The sequence below is a fragment of the Marmota monax genome, unplaced genomic scaffold, assembly GCF_021218885.2.
Source record: "Marmota monax isolate L192 unplaced genomic scaffold, Marmota_monax_Labrador192_F-V1.1 WCK01_AAM20220418_F8-fsc00053, whole genome shotgun sequence".
Classification (NCBI taxonomy): Eukaryota; Metazoa; Chordata; class Mammalia; order Rodentia; family Sciuridae; genus Marmota; species Marmota monax.
The window spans coordinates 7,802,933-7,823,214 of NW_026693153.1; the positions used below are offsets into that span (position 1 = coordinate 7,802,933).

Below are 20,282 nucleotides of genomic sequence, written 5' to 3' on the forward strand. Positions count from 1 at the left end.
ATGTGACCAATTTTAGTGGCTTGAGTTGATAAACAATGATCTATAGATCTTTAACTTAAAAGAAGTACAATTACAGAATGCCAATTATCAATAATACAAGTAACAATAAATGTTGGCAAGGATGTGGGGAAAAGGTACACACATACATTGCAGGTGGGAATACAAATTGATACAACCACTCTGGAAAGCATTATGAAGATTCCTTAGAAAACTTGGAACGGAACTACCATTTGACCCCATTAATCCACTCCTTTGGTTTATATCCAAAGGGCTTAAAATCAGCATGTTTCAGTGATGCAGCTACATCATTATAGCAACTCAATTCATAATAGCTGAACTATGGAATTAACCTAGGTTCCCTTTAACAGATGAATGGATAAGAAAAATGTGCCATATATAAAAAAGGAATACTGCTCAGTCATAAAGAATAATAATATTATAGAAGTCACAGGTAAATGGGTGAAACTGGAGACTAACATGCTAAGTGAAATAAGCCAATTCCAAAGAACCAAAGCCTGAATGTTCTTTCTGATATGTGGATGTTAACACACAATAAAGGGGCATAGAAATACAGATTTACTGTATTAGATAAAGGGAAATGAAGGGAAGAGAGGAGGGATGAGAATAGGAAAGACAGTAGAATAAACTGGACATAACTTTCCTATGTACATCTATAAATACATGACCAGTGAAACTCCACATCATGTTCAACCACAAGAATGAGATCCTAATAAGTTATACTCCATGTATGTATAATATGTCAAAATACACTCTATGTCTACATCTAAAAAGAACAAATTTTAAAAAGTACAATTAAAATTGCACGTCTTTTTATTACTATTATTATTATTATTTGTTCTCTTAGTTGTACATGACAGCAGAATGCATTTCAATTCATTGTACACAAATGAAGCGCAACATTTCAATTCTCTGGTTGTACTTGGTGTAGAGACACACCATGTGTACCTAGGGTAATGATGGCCATCCCATTCTGCCATCTTTCCTACCTCCATAATCCCTCCCCACCCTCCCCTTTCCCCGATCCAAAGTTCCTCCATTCTTCCCATGCCCTTGCCATCACAGATCAGCATCAACTAATCACAGAAAACATTTGGCCTTCAGTTTTTTTGGAATTGGCTTACTTGCTTAGCATAATATTCTAAAACTCCATCCATTTACTTGCAAATGCCATAATTTTATTCTCTTTCAATTCTGAGTAGTATTCCACTGTGAGATATATATATATATATATCTCACAGCTTCTTTATCCATTCATCTATTGATGAGCATCTAGGTTGTGTTCCACAGTTTAGCTACTGTAATTCAGCTGCTATAAACATTCATGTTGCTATGTCACTATAGTATGCTGATTTTAAGTCCTTTGGGTATAGACTGAGGAGTGGGATAGCTGAGTCAAATGGTGGTTTCATTCCAAGTTTTCTGAGGAATCTCCACACTGCTTTCCAAAGTAGTTGCACCAATTTGCAGTCCCACCAGCAATGAATGAATGTACCTTTTCCCCCACAACCTCTCCAACACTTATTATTGCTTGTATCTTGATAACTGCCATTCTGACTGGGGTCAGATGAAATCTTAGCTTTCATTTGCATTTCTCTAATTACTAAAAATGTTGAACATTATTTCATGTATTTGTTGATTGTTTTTATATCTTCTTCTAAGAAGTGTCTGTTCAGCTCCTTAGCCCATTTCTTGATTGGGTTGCTTGTTTTGGGGGTATTAAGTCTTTTGAGTTCTTTATCTATCCTGGAGATTAGTGCTCTATCTGACATGCATGTGGTAAAAGCCTCCCATACTGCAGGCTCTCTCTTCGCCTCAATGATTGTTTCCTTTGCCGAGAAGAGGCTTTTTAGTTTGAATTCATCCCATTTGTTGATTCTTGATTTTACTTCTTGTGCTTTAGGAGTCTTGTTAAGGAAGTTGGGGCCTAATCCGACCTGATGAAGAATTGGGCCTACTTTTTCTTCTATTAGGTGCAGGGTCTCTGGTCTAATTCCTAGGTCCTTGATCCATCTTGAGTTGAGTTTTGTGTATGACAAGAGAGAGAGGTTTAATTTCATTTTGCTACATATGGATTTCACATTTTCCCAGCACCGTTTGTTGAAGAAGCTATCCTTTCTCCAATGTACGTTTTTTGTGCTTTTGTCTAGTCCAAGGTAACTGTATGCATGTGGGTTGGTCTGAGCCTTCTATTCTGTACCATTGGTCTACATGTCTATTTTGGTGCCGATACCATGCTTCACTTTTTTTTTTTTTTTTTTGCTAAGGATTGCTTTGGCTATACTGAGTCTTTCATTTTTCCAAGTGAATTTCATGATTGCTTTTTCTAGTTCTATGAAAAAATGTCATTGAGATTTTAATAGGAATTGCATTAAATCTGTATAAGAGTTTTGGTAGTATGGCCATTTTGACAATATAAATTTTGCCTATCCAAGAGCATGAGAGATCTTTCCATCTTCTAAGGTCTTCTTCAGTTTCCTTTTTTAGTGTTCTGTAGTTTTCATTGTGGAATTATTCTACCTCTTTTGTTAGATTGATTCCCAAGTATTTTATATTTTTTGAGGCTATTTTGAATGAGGTGGTTTTCCTAATTTCTCTTTCAGTGGATTCATCCTTTATGTATAGAAATGCATTTGATTTACGGGTATTGATTTTATAATTAAAATTGTATTTCTAATCCTTAAGTTGATAACTAGCTCATTATATTATAAACTAGTTCTGCAGTAAGCATGACCTAGGTAAATTACTCTATTAGTTAGAACTTCAGATATATTCCTTTTGACAATTCTAATCACATTTTTTAATTATCCCAAGTTTCATGTTTCCCAAAAGAAACATGCAGACTCATAAAATAGTGCCTCAGTTATCAATTTACTATATGACCTTGGGACAAGTCCCTTAACCTCTATAAGCTCCATTTATCCCATCTATTTTAAAAGAGGGAATGGGGAGTACAAATTAATAGATGTTTTCTAAAGCCTTTACATTAACAAAAAAGAGATTTTAGGAAAAGATCATCCTTCATATAAAATCCTAAGCATAATTCTTATTTCTTAATCTGTTGATTATTTTTTCCAGTGAAGACATTTTTAGTCGTAATATAGGAAAGCATCTCTTCCAATCCTATTTTTTATGTTGCAGACTAGTGACTGCTCCTATGAGCCAGTTTTGTTCTGGAAGAAACTGTCAGAGTGTTTTATAGTTAAAAACCACCTTCATATCAAGCAATTGACTATGTAAATAATGGACAAAAGGGAACTAGGGACAAAAAGAGAGATTATAAAATGTCTCCTGCATAAAAATAATATTGGGAAAAACTATTTAACTCTTCCCCCCCTTTATTTCTTTCTTTCTTTCTTTCTTTTTTTTTTTTTTTTTTTTTTTGCAGCACTGGAGAGAACTAAGGGCTTATGTGTGCTGTGCAAGCACTCTGCCACTGAGCTACACTGCCAGCCCATTTAAAAAAAAAAAAAAAAAATTTTGAGACAGGCTCTTGCCAAATTACCCAGGCTGGTCTCAAACTTGAGGTCCTCCTGCCTCAGCCTGAGTAGCTGGGATTTTAGGCCTATGCCAAAGTGCCTAGCTACTTTCTTTTCTTTACTTTCTAAATTCTTTATCTTCTCAGATCTTCTAGACCCCTCCAGGTGCATTTATTTGATAATAAATTTATTTTCATGCATTCCTGTGTATTTCATTCCAAATAAAAGAAAACATATGAATTCAACTTACCTATTTTCCCCTTAATTATTCAACTATTCCACAGACATCCTAAACTACTTCAAAGACTAAAAGAAATTATTCCATCCAGAAAATCCTATTGAACTGTTTAATCCGTAGGTCTTTCTCCACAAATATTTTTACCCTGACATCAAATTCCACATCTACATGGAAAAATCTGTCAAAGTAGTTTCTTTAAAAATGCATTACTTAAGATATGGGGTGCAAACAATTTGATGAGGTCCCTTTAAATAAACAGGACAAGATAAAGCATTAAGAACAATCTGTACTGGCAAGGGACAAGGAGATGACCTAATAATAGGTCTTTTCCGCCTTTAATTTCTGTGATTCGAGGGTTTTTTACTCCTACAGTAATACTTGTGAGTTCAACAATTTCTCAAAACTATTATTAGTTACCAAGGAAACACAAAATGTTTTCAGGAATAAATAAGCAAATGGACTGGACCTAAATAATGGGCTTTTCCTGCTTCCCATGTAATGGTGGCGTCATATTATTGGCTCTTCATTCTCTCCAAGTCATCCTGCTCACCTACTGGAATGCTTGTTCACTGAAGTCCCATAGCCAACCCCAGAATCCATGTCAACCAAGACCAGATCTCCTGGATTGACATAAGATTCCTTCTTAAATACAGATTTCCTTGCTTCACTAGGTGAAGAACAAAACCATGGCAATATTAGGGTGCTATCAGGCTTTGGCTGGCTTTGTGACCTCTATTTCCAGGGAGAATATGTACATATGTGCTTTTAAATGACCTGGCAAATACAGAAAAGCAGCTGACATGATTAAAATACATATAATAAAGGTACAAAGATACATAATACACATATTCTCTCTCTCTCTCTCTCTCTCTCTCTCTCTCACACACACACACACACACACCCCACAGAATGAAAACAATTGTTTTCAAATGTTTAGAAAACATAGTATGTTGAACTCTTAATAGTTGGCAGTATTCATACAGTAATAGTATGTGTAAAATTTTTTGCTTACTTTTCTGCATTTGCAAACCATGAGAATAACTACTACTTTTAGAGTAAAAACAAAAACAAACTATTTAAATTAATTTTAAAACCAAATAATATCATTCACTTCAATATTAATAGTTTCTCATTTTCTAGTTTTATTACTGACACTCTTGCTACTGTAATCAGACCCAGTTAGCTCTAGTTGCTGTCCTACAATCAAAGTCAGCTGAAGTATTGAGCAGAAATAGGTGTAGGGCTTCTGGAAACTTCAAGCACTGCCTTGCCTGAGGAGTGATATTATTTTATGTGGGTATCTGTATTGTCAGAGCCAAGCAGATGGCACCTGGGAAACAGAAGGAAGTTGGAAAGGAAAAAATTAGAAAAAGAAATGATCCAGGAATGCAGTGCAAGTGCTTTTACTTTAAGATATCCATCCCTATTTGCATCATAGTCTATAGTTGCCAATATGTGGTGCTCAGTCTCTTCAGCCTTCTTCCAAAGCTATGTAGCTTCAGAGCTGGAGGCATCAGCACTGAACACCAGCAGTTAACTGGTGTTCAGCGGTAAAGCTGCTTTGAAAGAAGCTGCCAGTAAGCTGTTAGGAGGTTAGCACCAGAGGCTCATATTCCAGCCAATCCAACTGTCACCTAAAGCAATGGCTTATGGAGCTCTGCCTCTCCTCAGGCCATCTGGGGTTCATCCCCACTTGGTTCAGATTAGCATACAGACTCAGGTACATACAACATTTGCTGTTTTTCTTTGGGTGTTATAGTAGTCCTCCTTTATAAGCAGAAGGTAATGTCCCAAGATGTTCTACAGATGCCTGAAACTGAGCATAGTACTAAATCTTATGTAAAGTATGCTTTTGCTATACCCATGTGACTATAATAAATTTTCATTTATATAGTGGCATAAATTGATGTGAACATACTTTATATACAGAGATATGAAAAATTGTGCTGTATATGTATAAGGATTGTAATGCATTCCACTGTTGTCGTGTATTTAAAAAATAATAAAATCAATAAAAAGAAAAAAATAAATTTTCATTTATAAATTAGGCATAGCAAGAGATTAATAAGTAAAAATAATATAAAACTATTATAAAATATACTGTGAGAAAGTTATTTAAAACTTATGAATTGTTTCCATTTACTGTTTTCTGAAAACAAGATTAAGGGGGGAGGGTTATTATATAGTTTCCACATGTATTATCTCACTGAAGCAAAAGAACAAATGTGTCACCCTGAAAGTCATTAGCAGCATCTCATAGCCTGCAATAGAGCTCCTAGGGAACAGAACACACCACCCCTTCACCTATGAAAGAACCAGTGTGAAAGCTGAGGATTCAGTAAATTACAAATTCTCTGGCACTTTTTGGATAACAAAGAAGAAACAGAGACAAGGAGAGAAGAAATAAAAGAAAAGAAGAGCATTCACTTCACAAAGAGGAACTGGCTTGACATACTTAGTAGCACATTAATTGTATTTTAACACAGTTATATAATGATGGTTTAGTAGTGACTGACTTTACTAATGACATCAGTTGCTGTGCTAACTTCCTCCATTAGCTTAAACCAAGGGGAACTACTGATATTCAGCTATATATTTGACTGTATAAAAAAGTAATTTCCTATAGTTAAGGCCAGATGACATTTCCTGGCTTCCAGTCTTATCACCTACAAACCTCTTTTCCCATATTAGAAACTAGCTCTGTAGACAAATTCCTTTGTACCATTTCTAAATAACACCTTAAAGCTATTGCTGATTTTTTTAGGCCACAAATTTAGATTACTAATTGTAGAAATGATCTTAATTTTTAGATATACTTATATATAAGAAATTCCTGATAATAAAATGAAATGAGTCATACAATAATTGAACAGAACTAGGCTAGGAAGTAAAATTTTCTCAGCCAATTTTAAGGTATGGTGGCCATAACTCTACTACATAATACATACTTATCAGATGCTAAAAGAAAAAAGAAATACATCTCAAATGAATTTCAGGTAGGCAAAGGGAAAGAAATGAAATGTCTACTCATCAACTCATGTGGCCAAAAAAGAGTATAATGCATACTGCTGGCTGGAGACTGCAAGACATAAACTCAAATAGCTCTTATGTCAGACAAATGTTCTGCTTTCTCAAAACTGTTGACTCATGTAAGAAAATTATCATGATACTCTAATTTTATTAGAAGAATACACTTTGCTGCTACCTCCAAAAAATGTCTTAGTAAATACATAAATAAATGATGTCTTCGATGTGAATGACACCCTTTACGATTAGTGGCTCTGCTTATGTGGCCTGCAAAGAGGGTGTGTCTTAGCTTTCGTCCTTCAACATATTCAGTCTGAAAAACAAAGATTTAAGTTTCTCCATTAAATCAGAATACTTCTTTATTACCAACAGAATCTCTGAGAGATTCTGAATAAATCATTACAAGAAGATAAGTCTCAGACTGTATAAAACACTGACTTACATCCTTCTATCTATGAAAACTTGATCAAGCCATTTCACCCTGCCAAATGTGTTTCTTCATCTGAAAAACAAGGACAACATCATCTCAAAATGTGTTGTGAATATTCAGTGATGGAATGCATATGGAGCGTAAGCATGGTCACTAGCTTGATCAAAAAGCTCAATAAGAGAGGGTTATCATTGGTTACTGAAGAAAGTGGTCACATACCATGACCTTAATTGGAAAGCTGAATCATAGCTCATGAGAGACTCCAGGGAGTAACAGAGCACCTTTCAAGGCAGACAAGGAGTAAGAACTTTAGAGAAGTATTGTACCACTCAAAGTCTTTATTTTCAGAAAAGCGTTAAAGAAAAGTAGAAAATAATATCAATATATTTCACAGGGAGACTAGGAAATCAAAAGAATGAAAATGAATGCAAAGCACAAGTACAAAAAAATTTAACTTTGGAGTATTAAAGTACTTTATGCTATCATTTTGGGGCTGAGATTCAGGTGTTTGTGCAGCTTTCATGACCATCATTTTAATTAAACTGTAATAAAAACTTAGCACAATCAAAAAGCATGTTTAATAAGTACAAGGCAACCACAGAAGACAAAAACAATTACAATGCAATTCATGAACATAGGGCAAAGTAATAAACCAAATCATCATCTAAAATGTTAATACAAAACTACAAATTTTAAATTCAGCTGAAGGATATGGTCATTCACTTCTTTTTAAACAGTAGATATGAAAAGCAACAACAAGTTTAGTTTAGGCTTCCCTATAGTAGAATGACCCAGAAGTATTGGCAAAACTGAGTGTCTACTTGAGCAGAGGACACAATCTTATTTTTGTGCCCTGTATCATTTCCAATAACTATATGATTCTTCAACCATCCTTTCTCCACTCCACACTAAGAAGAAACAAGCAGATTATTTTCATTATTCCTATTTGACAAAACATATGGGAACAATAATTCTACAGACATGTGTACATCATAATAGGAAGCAACCCTATTTTAATGTAATTTAAAACGGTTTTTAAATAGACTCAAGCTACTAAAACTACTTAACTCATCTGAGATTTGCAAATAAGGCTGTCACATTCCTAATTTATTTAGCAGATTCATATATTTGGGCTAGGAATTTAGAGATTACATCTCTTGTTGATACTCAAGATAATTAGGAGGCTTATTCTCATTTACAAGAACAGGATTACACAAGTAAATATGCCCCATCCTAGAGGATACTAGGCTTAATTCAGTCACATTTGGCCAGTTTCTTTTTTCTTCTTTTATATTTTTGTCTTTTATATTTTGTCTTATTTTGTTTGCTGGTATAAGAGAAAAAATAAGTTAAAACTCGTTCTAAGATTCTATTTTTATACTTTTTCTTGCAAATAAGTACAGCACGAAACACTTAATTTCTTTTAAAATATTTTCCCTGCCAAATAATCTTATTCATTTTAACTGCTTTCGTTAAAACACAGGCATGCAGAAATGAGGAACCAGAAGGTTCTTTCAATGAAAACATCGAAAAACTCAGATTTCATCTGGCCTTCCCATCATCACTTGAAGAATTGTTTTGTAGTTACATCATCAGGAAATAAAATACTATCCTCTGAGGACCCCAACTCTTTACAAAGAGGAAAAAGAGGGTTTGAAGTTTAAATCACCCGATATGGCCAAAACCCCTCTCTCTCTCTCTCTCTCTTTCTCTCTCTCTCTCTCTCTCTCTGTCCCTCTCTCGAGTCTTCCCTCAGCAACCAAAAAACAAATATAACAAAAATGTATTTACAAAGGTTTATATAAAAATAATAAAACATGCATTTAAAAATGCAAACTCATTAAAGAAGTTAGGGATCCAAAGGGAAAAAAGTTAGGAGCCTTTGATCGCCCTTGACCCCAATCACTGGGCTAGCCTGGAGGGAGGGCGCGGGCGTCCCGACCCACAGCCCAGTTCCGCCACCGGGCGCGGAGGACCCACTGTCCATTCACACCGCCTAGACGTCCGCGGAGCGGGGGCTCATCGCCGCGCCGCAGCAGCCGACGATCTGGCTGTCACCGGCGCCCCCGCCGCCCGCGCCGCACATGCGGAGCGCCTTATAAGGCTGCGCAGTGACGTAACGCCCATAGGCCGGGCGCGCTCGCCGTCCCGCTCGCATTGTTCGGGCGACTCCCGGAGCGCGCACAGCCCGCTCGCAGCGCGGCGCGACAGCGGCCCCGGCTCGGCCCGGCCCGGCCCCGCCCGGCCCGGCGCAGGCAGCTCAGGTAAGCCCGGAGAGCCGCTCTGCTCCTGTGTGGGGCACTGCTGTCAGGGAGCTAGGGCGCGTGTCTGTAGGTGGCTTTTAACCTTGTCTCAGCATCACGAACTCCAGACAGGTTTCGCAAAGCGCATCCAATGAAGTCTAGCTTCAAAACCCTTTCGACTCAAAGGAGACCTAAGTAAAAAGTTTTCTCCAGCGGAGAAAACAGGTTTGGGGTTTAAAATTTAATGTGGAGAAGTGAGGTTTGACTGTTACATACACTTTCCAAGTGGGCTGCACATTAAATCTTTTGTATGGAGAAATCTTTTGGGGAAAGGGTGGGGTAATAACTCTACCTCCCTATCTTATCGCTCCTCGGAACTTTAACTCGCTCACGTCTTAACAAGAGCAGAGTGCAAAACACTGCCACATGGTAGTGAATTTGTTAGTGCCGGTTTTCTTATTTTTCTTTGTAAATTTCACTATAAAACACTAGAGAAATACTGTTGGTAATACATCTTGGAATTAGGATGAAGCCAATAAAAACTCAAAATCTTTTTAAGTTTCAAAAATCTTATACTGTTCTTTTCTTAAAAAGCACATGTCAAATATGTGCAAGAAAGTAAGTACCAACAGTTGTGAGTTCTTTCAGCTTCGACTCCAAACACTGGTAAATGGCAAGCTTGACTTAAAGCTATCATCTCTAAAGTAATATTTTAGATAATATGTAAAATATACTAATTTACAGGTGAAGTCTATGAGAATAATTTTAATCACTGGTATATTGAACCATTAATAGTCACATGAAGACTCTGAACAGGAAATTATAAATGAATCCTTACAGTGTGATCAAGTGTTCACTTGGTAGTCACTGAAAATCGACATATTTACTTTTCAAACTAAAAATCAGCACAGGAATTAAAAATAAAAGATTATGTTATGTCAAGTTTAGAACAGTGGAATAGGAAATGAAAAACTGACTTCTAGCTCAAAATTTATCTAGTCTGAACATACATTGTAAAACAAAACTTTAAGAATGGTGTGCAGAAATATTTCCCTTTTTAGTTAGTTTTTATGTTTTGTAAGCATACACAATACAAATTCATAATCCATAGGCTGTTATTATATTGGCTTACTCTGAAAACTGTATAATGCTTAATATTGTTGGCACTATGTTTAGTAAAAGTTTAACAAAAAAAAGTACTTTAATTATCTGAGGTGTATGGGTGTGTTGTGAATTTACATTTTATCTATATTTGTCAAAAATGAGAAAAATGTGAGATTCATCATTTGAAACAACATTTTTTTAAAAATGCTCAAAATTTGGGAATTACCAGTAATTCCTGTTGGGCTTTTTTTTTTTTTTTTTTTTTTTTAATGTATGCCATTGATGCCTACCATTTTTGTTTCTTCAGGGTTTTTTTTGTTTTGCTTTGCTTTTGCTAATTTTGTTTAGAGCAAAGCAAGACTTGGTTTTTGTATTCTAAAAGAAAAATTATATGTTATTTGGCCTGAAGATAGGCTATACAAACTGCAGGTTAGTACTGAGAAGTAAGTGTTCCTCAAAACTATTATTTCAAACTCAGGGAAGCCTACCATAATGAAAAGAAAGGGGCCAACACCCAGGTCACTGTGAAGTACCGAATATGCAATGGAAGAGTTGTTTATTTGATATAGAAAGTAATTGGAAACTGAAAAATTCCTGTTTTGGGAAAAAGGTATTCTGTACTTTTGAATCTAATAGAGGAGGAGGGAAACAGAAACCATCAATTATTGTTTCAGCTATATCCAAAGTACCATCCGTACCATCAACTATAGCTCAACTGTTGAAAATCATAGCTTTTATCAAAGCTCTAATAGCTATGTTTCCCAGAGTTTTGCCTTTTATTATGTTAAAGCAGACAAGCATCAACTTTTAAAATTTTTATATGATATACTTTAATATTCCACATTTTTCCATTGATTAACAGTAAAACATGGTTCAAGGAATAATTACATGTTAAAACCACTTTTAAAAAATGAAAGTTACACAAGATTTATCATGGATACATTATCTCACAATGGGTTCTGTGGGTAAGCATTTCTTAGTCCTTAGGACACCCTATATGAAAGAAAAAAGTGTTTTGACAGAATGAACATGTATTTTTACACTTCCACGTAAAGAACATAATAATGCTATACTTATCAATTTGTGCCTTTATAACAGATGTCTATTAATCGCTGGTATTGCCATGATATTTTCCTAAAGCTGTGATGGAATCTATAGTAACAGCCAAAGTGAAAACATGCATCAAAACTTGACTGTCTTATTTTTCCAGGAGTCTTGCAATTTCCATTCATTTGCCTTCTCAAAAAAGCTGTGGATTTCATTTTAGGGTTCTCTGCCCTTTTCCCTCCAAAAAAGTTCTCTGGTAATAAATAAACTTTGGGGAGAAAAAAATTCCAATAACAATTCTTAGGTCATGTTCTGTTCATATCTGTGTTTCAGGGAAAAGTGAACATTTTATAAGGTGAATAAAGGGAAAAAAAGACCCTCTATTGAAAGGAAAAAGGAAAGGGAGAAGGAAGAGGACTATTCATAAAAGTCTGGATATTGTGGAATAATAATTAGCAGATGTAAAGGAATACTGGTCTCAACCTCCCTCAGGAACTGAAATGTCCCATCTGTTGTTCACATAGCCAGTCATTATCTTTGAAAAATTGAACACATCCTACCATATCCTCTTGGGTATATCATTAACTTAAAATGATTTTTAGGGTTTACTTAATTTGTATTTGGCAACTAAATTAGTCTTAATTTGAACTGATTGTTTATTTTCTATATAGTGTATTTAAATAAGGATTTAAAGAGACTCTGCATATTCAGCCAGCATCACAAATGTTCAAAGAAGTATTTCTGTGGCTGCTTCAGCTATCACCACAGTATTTCTGAGCCACAACCCAATCAGTTAGGCTTAATATGTGCAAAGACTTTTATAGCTTCCTCTAGCTGATCATGTGAAATAATGTGAGGCAGTGATGTCTTGAATCATTTTGTGAGATGCACTAATTCCTAGTAGATCATCACCTAGAAAGGCATTCTGCATGTTACTTTTTCTTAAAAATATCAACTTGAGATTTTTTTTCTCCCTCACCTTCATCTACACTAACAGTGCCCTGTGAAAGCTTTACAAAGATGGGAAATCTCACCAAGGAAAGTCCCTTGCTTCTTTTTCAGATATGAGAAAAATGTGTCTTTCCATGCTGCTTCTCTCAGATGCTTTAGCAGACTGATAGGACAGTACCAGTTTTAATTTTGACCTCAAGAACTGTGAATAACATATTGGCAGTGTTCCTTCTCTAATCTGACCTTCCTCACATTCTTACACTCGACTGTTCCCAAATAAAATTAACTATTAAGGATATATAATAATTACTTTTTAACAATCAGCTTGAAAAATTATGTATTTGTGGGGAAGAGGTATACAAAGGAGACAGGGATACATACACATACCCAACTCTTTGTACTTATGATTATTAATTCTAGCCCAAATGACAGTTGTTAATCAGCAAAAGAATAAATATTAATTACATCAGAATAACAAATGTTCAATTCCACAGATATGAATTTGAAAAATGCCTTGGTTAAGTTCTACTAAATGGACAATGGGCTACCCCAGGCTCAAGAGCATTTATGTACACACCAACCCACACCCACTTCTGGCATGGAATAGCTACAGAACTTTACAGCTAGAGAAGGCAGTGAAGGTTATCTGATCCAGATGCCTCACTTTATAGAAGAATTTGATGCCCACAGTGTGACTTGCTCCAGAGACCCAGAGCTTGTCAAAGGCAAAGCCAGGGCCCCCTGCATTCTTGGACTAGGGCCCATCAGTTGTTTCTCTTTTAATTAATGATAGAAAGGGAGGCAAACAGAAGCCTCAGAAGCAGCCATGGCACTGCAGGTGGTAATTCAGATATAAAACTGATTAAAAAAAGAAAGCGGAAAAGTTCAAGTTCTTGTTAATAAGTAGTAAGAAGGCAAAGGAGGGAGGTAAAAATCAGTACAGTTCAATCAGGCTGCAATAATGGGAGAGAGATAAAGAGAAAACAAAAAATTCAAATAATAATGCACTTGAAGGTCTGCTGGATGGCAAAGCCCACTCTACTTGGAAGGTGAGAGGTGCCCTGGAAAAGTGTGCTCTGTGGTCAAAGACATTTAGTTCGAAACTAATAACCTGAGAAGTGACCTTGTCTCATTATCTACCAACTAAGCATTCTGTACTCCCCACACTTCCCCAGCCAGCAAGTTCCCTTTAAAAATTCTGGCTCAATGCCTTCAAAACAACCTACCCCCAAAATGTACAGGAAATCACCTATGAAGGCTCTAAGTTCCTAGTAATGTCTTGCTTTATTTTCCTTCACACTAAGCACTGTGATATGCCTGTAAATTACACATTAACTACTTGTTCATTGTCTATCTTCCAGATTATAAACTCCTCTGGGGTTAGTTTTACAACTAGCTCTATCTGTGGCAACTAGGAAAGTACCTAGCTAGTTAGCAGGTATGTCAGTGGGACAAGTGTTAGATAAATACCCAAACAAATTATAACCTAGAAGCTTCTTATATGATAAGAAAAGAATATTTCTGCCCATGGTGGGCTAGGGAGGGCCCCTTCTTATAGATTTTGTTAAGGAGCCCCAAACAAACTTCTGCTAATGCTTGAATTAATGACATAGAATTGACTTACAGGCACAAAAACTGGAAAACTTAGATTAAGTCAAGGCAGTGACATGTGCTTCGTACTGTACAGAATTTGCTGTGTAGGTAGACTAAATCAGATGCTTCTCTACTCTGCCCACCTCCATCCATCTTACTTACTTCCCTCCCCAAATGAGATTGAAGGTGGTAAAAGAATACCAGGTGAATTGCCCTGGGGCATGGAATGTACTGGAAGTAAAATATGGACAAGCATCTTAGAGTGGTTTTGTCCTTAATGAAGGGTGGATTCCTCTGAATCTTTCTCATCTCTGTACTGCAGTTGAGGACCTAGAAGATATAATCACAGGACCCAAACAGCTTGTCCCCATAATAACTAGAAACCAGTATACTGCCTTTTCCTAAGCACACATTTTGACTTCAAAAGGTCTGTGGGTACTTTCTATATCTGAATTAGCATATGCCAGATTTTACAGAACTGGAGTGATTTTTCTGTAATTTCAAAGTTAGGTAACTCCAATGTCCACCTATGAAACCAACCTAGGGGATAGTACCTCTCTTCCTCTGCAGTCAGCTGTTTTAAACACAAGATAAGACAACAGGCCCAACAACTAAGTTCACTGCACACCATGCCATGTCAGTAACCTAGCTGTACCTATTGGTACTAACTAGCACATTAATGACAAGGACTGAGCTCCCTAAGCAGGTCATGCACAAAAAGGTGGATTCAGTCATGGTCACATTCCTGCCATTTTTTAAAGGAATTATAAAACAATGTAGACAAGAAGTTAGCTGAAAATAAAAATTAGGTAAAAATATAGGAGTGTTTTTAAAAATTACAACAAAATAGTTTCCAAACTTGCTTACTAGTGACAATTAACATAGACAAATAGTGTCATCTCAATGGTGAGACTAAAGACCAAGAATAATGAGTCAGTAAATCTGAGTTCTATTTTTCTTGGCTCTGCCATCTATTCATTGGTAAGCTTCCTGTATCTTCAATTCCCATAAACCTCAAAAAAGAGAACAAGGTCATCAACCCCAACCATCTGGGAAAGACTGAATGGTGGGCAAAAACCCCTAAGGGAACTCCGATCAAGTACAGTGACTATGTGAAAAGACAGGTTCCTGATCATGTCATTACAGAAACACACTGGCTAAGATAAGACGCACTAACTGAGGAAAGAGTCCACATATAAGTGCAGGACAGCTTAACATAATTGTAGCACTTAAGCCTGCAAGAGCTCCAAATCATTGCTCCTAGAGCAGCCCCAAGGATGAGGTCAGCCCTCCAACATAGGCTGCTCTGACAGAAGCAAATCTGCCAGATTTATTGTGTCTCATGGCCCACCAGTCCTGGAACAAAAGTTTAAAGGTGAACTAACTTTTTTCCCCCCCTTTCTTTTCAAATTTCTTTTTTTTATGTGAATCAAAACAAATCTCTGAGTAGAGATCATGAGAGGAATGTAAAATATTCATCACATTTGGGCTGACAAGACTTAAGTGTCTGCTGTTATTAAATTTGAAGAAAAGGAAGGGCTGCTTGGCCTAGGAGCCTAGGGAGAAAATGAGAAAAAGTTCCCAGTTTCTTGCTGAAGACAAAGGAGTGCAGTGAAATGCTGTGGAAATCCCTTAGCCTGAACTTGCTGCCCTGCTAATTAGGAATAGCAGAAGAGGTGAATCATTCCACAGAGTTTTGTGAAATGTATCCATTACCGTTAAAGGGAAATTTATTCCCTTTAAAAACAACATCAGGCTGAGGGTGTAGCCCAGTGGTAGAGTGTGCTTGCCTAGCATGCATGGGGTTATAGGTTTGATCCCTAGCGCGCGCGCACACACAACACACACACACACAAAAGTAACACCAATCCGTTTATTATCAGGATAAACACATTATTTAAAAAAAACCATTATGTTTGAGGTTGTATGTTATCCTTGAGGCTTTCATATAATGAGCAATATGAAGGCATTTCCAATAAAGATGACAATAGCTTCATCAAATGATTTGAAGTTCCATTTCCTCCCAGTAACATCATTCTTATAATTTCATAAAACTCATTTTACTGAGCAAATATTCAAAGAATCACAGGCAAAGTTAGGATTCTCCATCCAACTCTCCTTATCTGGATTTCATGTAAATTTGTCTTCAAGTGAGTTCCTTGGTTCACTGAATAGTTCCCCTTCTCAGAAATGACAGGAACAAGAGGAACTTGTTATTCTGCTCCAATAACAAGAGGAAATTCTGACCACTTCAGCCAAAGAGGAATATATTTCCCTAGGAAGATGGTTTTTCTCACTTCTCTATCATTTGGTCATTAACTATGTATGTAGCACAAACCCATGTCAAGCGGTATAGAAGTATCCTTTGTATCATAAAACCCTAAGGTCGATGAGACTCGGGGAAGAGAAATCAGCCAGGGTTAGATAATTTAAGAAACAGTCGTGGAAAAGATGGGATGGGAACTGAAATATACATGGGGCTACTGAATGGAGCATTCCACAAAGGATTTATTCCTTGGACATTTACTATTAAAAGAGAACCCCAAGTAAAGTGAGATAAAAGGCTTTGATTAAGATCAGAACACCCAAACTCTGATTGTTAAATCCATTATTCAGCCTTCAGAGAAAGGAAGACATCTTAAAAGACTTAAGGTGAAGGTTAAATGTGATGATTAAGTAGCTACCACAGTGCCATACCTAGGGCAAATGCTCAACTATCTGTTTATTACTCTTTTAGTTATGCCCACAAGAATGATGCTTCTTTACCATCTGATGTTACAGTAGAATTCTGCCAGGCTTAGGAGGAGGTGCTTTACAGGATACAGTCCTTCTGAAGAGCTTGGGTTCTCTTAGACCTAGCTATAGAGCAAAGGATTAAACTTACTGAAGAAAATCCATGTCTCTAGTGCCTAACCTCAGTCACTCTCAAAGAAGGTTATCCTGTTACTCCCAGTTCCTCTGTTAGAAGGCTTATCCCTTCTGTGATAAACCCACATGAGCATTCCTAAAGATATCTTAGTCACCAAAATTAAGACACAAGTTACTGATGATGTAAACGACCAGAGAAAGCAGAGGACTACAAAAGGCTTAAAAGCTAGCCTGGAATCTCCTTGTTGTACCTAGAAAGTTCTGCCATGCCTTAGAGGCACACACAAACTTTGCTAAGACAAATCATCCTCCTTGGGTGAAAGGGTGTAGGTCAGATCCTAGGCACAGAGGATTGAGATTCCATTTTGGAAACTAATAGTCTAAATGCTTCTCCCCAGGTATGAATTTTTCAGTTCAACTATACTTTCAAGTTAGCATAACATTTTATGTCAGAACAAAAAAAGATTTACTACTTTGCTTTTACAGCACAATTTGAACTACAGCAGATGCTTTCCATACAAAGAACCAAAAGTGAATCTCATGAAATTCCAATTAAGGTTTTTCAATATAGTTATGAACCGCAAAGAGTTGACAAGCCATAAAATCTCTTGACATGTGAATTTGTGTACAACATTATACAGGAAAGAAGGGAGGGAATGACTCTAAAAGTTGCTGGAAGTTATTGTTTTGTGGAATTGAGATTTGAGGATCTCCAAAGACTTTCTAAATCTTAGAAATGAAAAAAAAAAAAAAATCTTAGAAATGAACTGTATTGCTTTCCCCAGGTTGCAGCTGAGGTGACAGGCAGATGAGGCCAGGTCAAACAGTTGGAAACAGGTTTTGGTCTAGTAATTCCTGCCTACCAGATACCTGGTTTTTCTGAAAATGATTTTTTAATTGTGTAAGAACTAGGATTTTATCTTTTTCTTTTTGAGCTCTGCATGGGTAAACTTTAAGAGTGAGGGCTACTGAAATCAGTGCTTTTTTTCAGAAAATACTTTTTTCAACTTCTGAACACCTGAAATAGTTGCCCTCTCTGAAAATTTAAATCACAAGGTAAAATATGGTTAGGGCAAAAAATGAATTCAAACAACACATACATGGGGTATACTATATCCTTTTCTTTTACTGTGCCCCACACTGAACATTTCTCATAGATAAACAGAACTAAATGGGTGAAACTCATGCTTAGGGACAAACTGAGCAACAGACCCAGGACCAATTAACTGCTCTCATCTTTGGCAGACCTGTGGTTGACCAGTGTAATATCTTGATAGAACTGCCCTCACCATAAAAGCTCACGTTCTGTAGAACACATTCATTTTAAGAGAACCCTTAGAGGACAGGCAGTAAGATCAAACTCTGTTTATGAACTCGGTCTTCTGAGTTCTCAGAAGTAGCCAAAAAGGAAAAGGTGACCCACATGGTTTACACTGTTGGTCAAGGGAAAGATAAAAATGCTCAAATGACAAAACCATGCATGCAAGAGGACACACAAAAGAAATCATCATTTATGTTCCAACAGATTTTAGAATAAAACATTTTCATACTTTTCTATCATAGACTTCATGTATGGCCCAAATTCTAGCTCTCCAAAAATCATAAAGAGACATAAACCAATCATCCTCAGGAACTGAAAAAAGTCAGGTAAGGGAGATAAAGGATGCTCATTGTGCCTTAGGACCAAACTATTTGTTCAGCAAGAAGTCAGTCTATACAGAAACCTTCATCATTCAATTAATTGTCTTATTCTCTAAATACTACTAGGTGTACTAAATTTTCCCATTTCTCTTGTCTCTTGTTTACTAATTTACTACAGCTAAGATGAAGGACAAAAAACAAACCAACAAAAAACAGAAGTCCTTTCTAAGGATCAAAATGTCTCATAATTACACCATCAGGGCTCCAGGCTACCCTGTTTCAATGGCAAACAATGTGACTTCAATATTCACAGTAGAACATAAGCCCCTGTTGTTGTGGTTTCTAAATTTCTAAAGCTTGAATTTCCTACTTACAAATTCGGAAATATTTGGTTTCCCAGGCATACCACGTTAGCCACTGCCTCTGCACAGAAAGCCAGATTACATGGAGGTGAAAGCCAGTAAACACCCCCCACTCTGGCACATAGCTGACTCCTGCATTGGCCTCTTATGTTAAATCTGATGAACTGAACACTGACTAATTAATATAAGAAAGCAAGTTAAAAAAAAAGAGAGTCTTTGAAAAAAAAAATACAGCAACCAGGTACTTAAAAAACACTTTGTATTTTGGTTCAAATAAGATCTTTACTCTTTGCAAAAAATAATTTTTTAAAAGGAGAAAAAACTAGAAGAGCAACCCATAAGTATTAAAAGAAAGAAATTATACTAATCTTCCAAAGTACCTATTTGCAATACCTGAATGAAAATTACCTGTCATCTGAGGAGAGAAAAAAGGACAATTGAAAATTAAAAACAAAATTTAACAGCTACATCAGCATGTTTTTTTTGTTGTTGTTGTTGGTTTACCTTTGAACTGGGGATTAAACCCAAGGCCTTGTTAGGTAAGCCCTCAACCAATGACCTACATCCCTCAACTTAAATTTTAAGACAAGTTGGCCAGGGATTTGTAATTCTCCTGCCTCAGCCTCCCAAGTAGCTGGGATTATTGGCATGCACTACTACAATCCTTTCTTAAATAATCCATTTCTGCTTCCTCAATATACTAAGATACAAAAAGAACAAATAATAAAAGTGGATTTTGAGCGATAAAAGAAATGCATGTAAATATTCTTAATAAGATAAAATAATACACATTTCTAAGGGTATGTAATATTATGTTCCTAAGGGTATGTAATATTATGTATGACTGAGAAAAGGCTGCCTGTTAAAAATATTTTCCAAGAACTTTAAGTTCCTTGAAAATGTTCTTCGGAAATGGTATTTATGACAAATTCACCTCCTCTGGGGAACATGAGATGTTATTACTGGCGAAGTCACAATTTTTAAACCACCCAAAAATAATCATGAATTTATGTCAAATGACCAAGTGTGCTATATTATTGCAATGATTAAGAGAATACTTACTAATGTCTCATGATCAAGGCTCTGAGTAGCCTTGAATCTACAGAAAATACCGTGACAAAACAATGGATTGCTAGTGGTGGTGATTTCTGTGTGTCTTTGAAAGACAAACTACTGTAATATACAAACCACTGGTGAGGATGGTGTTTGATATATGAGATAGGAAGTGTGGACTTATGTCTTGGTGGTGAGAAGCAGGATTTAGAGTCTAAACTACATCGG

General features: G+C 36.4%; 2 protein-coding genes across 6 annotated transcripts in view; one reads left to right on the forward strand and one right to left on the reverse strand.

The window, feature by feature from the left end:
* Cmss1 (cms1 ribosomal small subunit homolog) overlaps positions 1-20,282 on the reverse strand; it is a 327,203-nt gene that overhangs the window by 268,320 nt on the left and 38,601 nt on the right. The window lies entirely within an intron of this gene.
* The window catches only part of Filip1l (filamin A interacting protein 1 like), a 105,233-nt gene that overhangs the window by 49,809 nt on the left and 35,142 nt on the right, over positions 1-20,282 (forward strand). Inside the window, exon 1 of one of the 2 annotated variants that reach the window (XM_046455274.2) lies at positions 9,329-9,456. The exons of the other annotated variant lie outside the window; for it this stretch is intronic. The gene's annotated coding sequence lies outside the window, so the exon portion shown is untranslated. Of the gene's footprint in view, positions 1-9,328; positions 9,457-20,282 lie in introns of those variants that run through there. 2 annotated transcript variants of the gene reach the window in all.